Genomic DNA, 6,000 nt, shown 5'->3' with positions numbered 1-6,000 from the left:
AAGTCTACTTTGTCTGATACTAAAATAGCCACTCCAGCTTCCTTTTGATTATTGTTTCTGTGGAATATTTTTTTCCATACTCTTACTTTTAATCTATCTAAGTCTTTATGTTTAAACTGAGTTTCTTGAGACCAGCATGTAGATTTTTAATAATTTTAATATGACTACTTCAATCTTTTAATTGGTATATTTAGACCATTTACATTTAATGTAATTATTGGTGTGGTTAGATCTAGGTCTATTATTTTGCTATGTGGTTTTTGTTCTGTTTGCTCTTTTGTTTCCCTATTCCCCATTTCCTGCCTTCTTTTGGATAGTTTGAATAGTTTTAGTATTCCACTCTATTTTATCTACTGCTTTTTTGGTGTTGTCTTTCTCTCTCTCCTCCCTCCCTCCATCCCTCCCTCCCTCTCCCTTTCTCTTTCTAGTTTTTCTGGGGAAGAATTTCTCAAACTCAGTACAATTTCTATTTTGGACCAAATAATTATTTGTGCTGGACAGCTGTCCCATGCATTGTAGGATGTTTAAAAGCATTTCTGATCTCTACCCACCAGATGCCAGTTGCACCTCTTCCCCAATTATGGCAGTCAAAATTGTCTTTAGACATTGCCAGTTGTCTCCTGGTGGGCAAAATCAGCCCAAGTTGAGAACTACTGCTCTAAATAATTCAACAGAAATACTTAACATTTCAGAGTATAGAGTAATGTTTTACTATTTAATATTTAGAAGCTTTACAATCATATAAGTCTCTTAACCTCCTCCCTTTATATTATACTTGTCATATGTATTAATTCAACATGCATTAAAAAAAAACCCAGTTTTCTATATTTACTCAGATTTTACTGTTTTTGTTCTTCTTTGATTCCTGAAGTTCCAGGTTTCATCTGGTATTATTTCCCCTCAGTCTGAAGAACTTGCTTTAGCATTTCTTTTAGTTGGCTGTATGGTCTCTTAGTTTACCTTCATCTGAGAATATCTTTATTTCTCTTTCACTCCTAGAGGATATTTTCGTTGGATTTAGAATGCTTGGTCGAAAGTTTTTTCCTATCATTTTGAAGATGTTCTACTGTCTTCTGGCTTCCATGGGTTCCAATGAGAAGTCCATCTTTTTATTTTTTAACATCTTTATTGGAGTATAATTGCTTTACAACATTGTGTTAGTTTCTGCTGTATAACAAGGTGAATCAGCTATATGTATACATATATTCCCATATCTCCTCCCTCTTGCGTCTCCCTCCCACCCTCCCTATCCCACCCTTCTAGGTGGTCACAAAGCACCAAGCTGATCTCCCTGTGCTATGCGGCTGGAGAAGTCCATCATTATTAACATCTTTGTTCTCCTATATATGTTGTGTCATTTTTCCTTAGCTGCTTTTAAGATTTTTTCTTTACATTTAGTTTTCAGTAGTTTGATTATAATGTGTCTGGGTGTGGTTTTCTTTGAGTCTATTCTGTTTTATGTTCTGTGAATTTCTTGAATCTGCAAGTTAATGTCTTTCACCAATTTTGGGAAGTTTTCAGCCATTGTTTCCTCAAATATATTTTTCTGCACCAATTTTCTTTATAGGACTCAATTGTTACAAACGTTAGACTTCTGATATAGTCCCATGGCTCCTTCAAGTTCTATTCAGTTTTTCTAATCTTTTTTCTCTTTGCTTTTCAGATTGGAGAATTTCTGTTAATCTGTCTTCAAGTTCACTGACTCTTCCCCATGTCATCTTCATTCTGCTATTGAATTCATTAGTAAATTTTAAATTTCAGAGAATGTATATTTTAATACTATTTGGTTCATTTTTTATAATTTATTTTCTTTGCTAAGACCTCCTATCTTTCCATTCATTTTATTTCATGTGTGTTTACCTTTGCCTCATGGAGCTTATTATAGTATCTGCTTTAAAGTCTTTCTCTTATAATTTCAGCATATGTGTCACCTTGGGGTTGGCATCTGTTGATTTTTCTTTTCCTTTGAGAATTGGTCACATTTTCCTGGCCCTTTGCTTATCAAGTAATTTTGGATTATATGCTGGACTTTTTGAATATTAAATTGTGTAGATACGGATCCTGTTAAAATTCTCTAAAGGATGTTATTCATTATTATTATCATTATTATCATTATTACTGTTTTAGCAGGGGATAGAACCAGTTAGCTTCAACCTACAAATTTTTAAAATCACTTTGATCCGGAAAGACAGCTGGGTGTGCACCAGCCTCGAACCTGCAAGCAGATCCTCCCTGCCCCCAGGGACTCCAGCCCCACCATGGCAGATTCCCAGCACACATCTGCCCCCCACTGCTGGACCACCTGCACCAACTTCTTGTGCACCCTAAAGGGAAGTCTCCTGTTTGCTGAGATTATATTGTGCCTGGTGATTCTGGCCCTCTTCAGTGCCTCAACAGCAGGATATTCCTCTCTGTCTGTGATTGAATTGATCTTTGCTTCTATCTTCTTTGTCATCTACATGTGTGACCTGCACACCAAGATACAATTCATTCACTGACCTTGGAGTGATTTCTTCCAAGCCCTCATAGCGGCCATCCTCTACCTGATCACTTCCACTGTTGTCCTTCTTGAGAGAGGAAACCTCTCCAGGATCATTGCAGGGGCACTGGGCCTAATTGCTACAGGCCTCTTTGGCTATGATGCCTCTGTCACTTTCCTTTTGAGATAATAAAGACATACAGCAGCACCTACTGACCCTGCTGATACCCTGGCCCTGTGTCAGTGTACTCCCTTCATTTCTCTCTGTAACCTGCAAATAACTCCTCCATCGAATTAACTCCTCCCCCCGTCCCTACAGCACTCCCAGCCAACTCCCAGCCCTGTATTGAAGTAAAAGTGCTGCTATTCAGAGAATTTATCTTCCAGCCTGCCAATCACCTCTCCAGAGTGTGCCTAGGTCCCCTTCCTTTATGCAATATAAAAAAGAGACGCCAGTTCTGTCTGGTCTATTCCCCCACCTAAGCCACAAAATGAGGGAGGAGGGTACCTCAGATTTCAGACTCCAGGCCCCAGGTTGTGACTCGCTCCAAATAACCTCTTCGGTGCGGGGGGTGTTTCTATGGAGGAATACATAAATAATAAATGGATTGTTAGAACAGAAACCAAAAAATCCCTTTCTGTGGACAGTGGTTCCAATCTCAGTTCAGTTTCCTAACCTTGCTGATGCTGCTTTGGGTCTGTTCAACCACATACATCTCTAAGAGGTTAGTCTGAGACCTGGTTCATGGTTTAAATAGTAATTCAATTCTCAAAGTTTTGCTAGGCTGCTTTGGGTCTGTCCCATGCATATGCAGCTCAAGGGTAAGTTAGGGACCTGTCTAGTTTCTTACACAATTTTGAGATATCCTCTTCTCCAACTCACTTCTCGCCAAGATTCCTCCTACACTCTCTGCCCCACAGAGGCCCTCTTTCCCAGTTCTTCTGTGCAAAAAGGCAAGGTTTCTTTTAGAGTTTTAGAGTCCTTGTATCACTGCTGGCAAACAGTTCTGCACTTGGGGCAAAGCCACAGGAGAAAAGAGGGGAAAAAATAGAAAACTCATTCTCAAATGAATTGCTCCTTCAAGTTTTGACTCCAGTCCACAATCCACCTGATTTCATTTACTTTTGAGAGTCCTTAGATTTTTGTGTTATTTTTTTAAATTTTATTTATTTATTTATTTATGGCTGTGTTGGGTCTTCGTTTCTGTGCGAGGGCTTTCTCTAGTTGCGGCAAGTGGGCGCCACTCTTCTTCGCGGTGTGCGGGCCTCTCACTATCGCGGCCTCTCTTGTTGCGGAGCACAGGCTCCAGACGCGCAGGCTCAGTAATTGTGGCTCACGGGCCTAGTTGCTCCGTGGCATGTGGGATCTTCCCAGACCAGAGCTCGAACCTGTGTCCCCTGCATTGGCAGGCAGATTCTCAACCACTGCGCCACCAGGGAAGCCCGATTTTTGTGTATTTTGTCTATAGTTTTCACTGTCATCAGCAGGAGAGATGCGCCATAGTGGATGTACTCTAACTTGGTCGGAAGTGGAAGTCACATTCTGATATTAGATGTAAGAAAAAAGTTTTTAAGGATGTTTTAAAGATATGTAAAATGAATATAAGGAAGAGTAAGGTCTTGGTGATCACATGGTCCAATGGAACTCCCTCAGTAGTTGCCTAGAATAGAAGGGGGTAAGAGTGCTAAGTATAGACAACACCAATCAAGTGTATTCTTAAAATAACACACGAAGTCAGAACTCAGGCATTCTAGTTATGCCGAGATGTCTTGATGCCCTTTCTCATACTCTTCTTTTGTGGGTAGTTTGGACAAACACCCTTTAGTGATGTCTAGGATAGTGATTTAGAAATTATGTTATTCAGAGCTGTAGGCATTCCATGGAGCCCTTTCCCCACCCAAAGTGGGGAAGGTGGAGGAGAGGGTGGATGCCCTGGTACTCCTCCCTGCTTCAATTGCAGCAGCCCACTTTTATCTGTTGTTCTTATTGGACAGTGTTGTAAGATGTCATAACAGCTAGTATTTGCATTGGTAAAAAAAAAATAAAAACAAAAATAGGAAGCCACTAGTTTACAGTAAAGAGCCTGGGTTGACCAGCAGTAGCTGTCTGTGATGATGCTTTCCAATTCTTCTCATCGATGCTTGTAAAACAGCTGAGATATTCTAGATATGAAGTACTGAGGCCTTTTCTGGGATTGCCTGGGGTACTATGGGAAGTTCAAAGCAGTAAAAGTGTTTCTGCTCTTCTGATTTAAAGTGCTTATCTGAATACTGGAAAACGCAACATGGGCTGTTACCAGTTTGTGTGCCTTACTCCCTCATTGCCAGAGTAAACCAGTGTTGCTTGATGACTTAAAGCTATCAAACCAAGGTGATACTGACCTGTTTCACCCCTTTGGAGAATATTTGCTTTCTATGAGGCTCCTGAGAATGGCAAGTACTTAACACAAAGACATTACTTTAATACTTACATTTAAGGTATCAAGCTAGTGGGAAAGAGACTCTTCCTTGGGTGTCTTATAACATGGGGATTATATAAAGTAAGTTAAACAACCTTGGACCCACACTTTAGGGATGGCTGAGTAACAACAGCATTTAATTGTTCATCTCCCAGCCTTCCATTAAATATTCACAAAGTAATACAAAAAGATGAAAATTCACAATTACTCTCGAAATAAAGGATAAAAGTCAATCATAAAGGAGAATGCTGAAAGTATTTCTATTACTAAATTTTCACTAGTGCCAAACTAAGAAACAGAATTGATATCTGAGGCATACAGCAATTTTTTTTTGGTTTGGCCATCCCGCGCACTTACGGCATCTTAGTTTCCTGACAAAGGATCAAACCCGTGTCCTCAGCAGTGAAAGCGTGAAGTCCTAACCACTGGACCGACAGGAAATTCCCCATACAGCATCCTTTGAATCTGGAAAGCTGTAAATTAGGTAGAAGGGACTCTGTCTCATGGCTCCCCTAGATTCCCTTCACTGACTGCCCATTGTTTGGGAACACAGAGCTTCACTAATGAGAAATCTAGGTAGCCATGGCCTTCATTGTGTGGAAACAGATGTCTGAATGGTCAGGGTGCCCCTTCCTGTCATTAACAGCGCCTCTTAACCAATTCAGTTTCTACAATTCCCAGTACACAATAAGGCTTAGGATAAAGGGAGTGGAGACCTTGGGATAGGTATTCTTCACAAAGGTAAAGAATTTCAGGTGATGTAATACCTCAGTCTTATAGAGTGCTGTATGTCAACTATATCTCAATAATGCTGGAAGAAAAAAATTAGGAAAAACCCCAAAATTTAATTGACCAATTATGGAAAAAAGAAGAATTTCAGGTAGAGGTAGAGGAACCCTAAAAACAGTAAAAGCTGTGGGGAGGGGTAAAGTTGTCCTTAAGGAAGAGTAAATACAGTTAAATTCTCTAGGTTAAACATCCTCTTTCTAATAGAGTATGGAGAAGTGATTCTACTTCATTTCAAAAGAACTACACAAAAGAATGCTTGCTAAGCAGGAAAAA

At 39.8% G+C, this 6,000-nt stretch overlaps 1 pseudogene across 1 annotated transcript; it reads left to right on the top strand.

Moving 5' to 3' along the window:
- Positions 1-2,258: 2,258 nt before the first annotated feature.
- LOC309815155 (proteolipid protein 2-like) lies at positions 2,259-2,777 on the top strand (annotated as a pseudogene). The gene has a single exon. The product of its transcript is annotated as a proteolipid protein 2-like (transcript).
- The last annotated feature ends 3,223 nt before the right edge of the window (positions 2,778-6,000 follow it).

Source organism: Mesoplodon mirus (assembly GCF_964341445.2).
Source record: "Mesoplodon mirus genome assembly, chromosome: 13".
In the NCBI taxonomy this organism is placed as follows: Eukaryota; Metazoa; Chordata; class Mammalia; order Artiodactyla; family Ziphiidae; genus Mesoplodon; species Mesoplodon mirus.
This window is presented reverse-complemented; position numbering and strand designations above follow the sequence as displayed.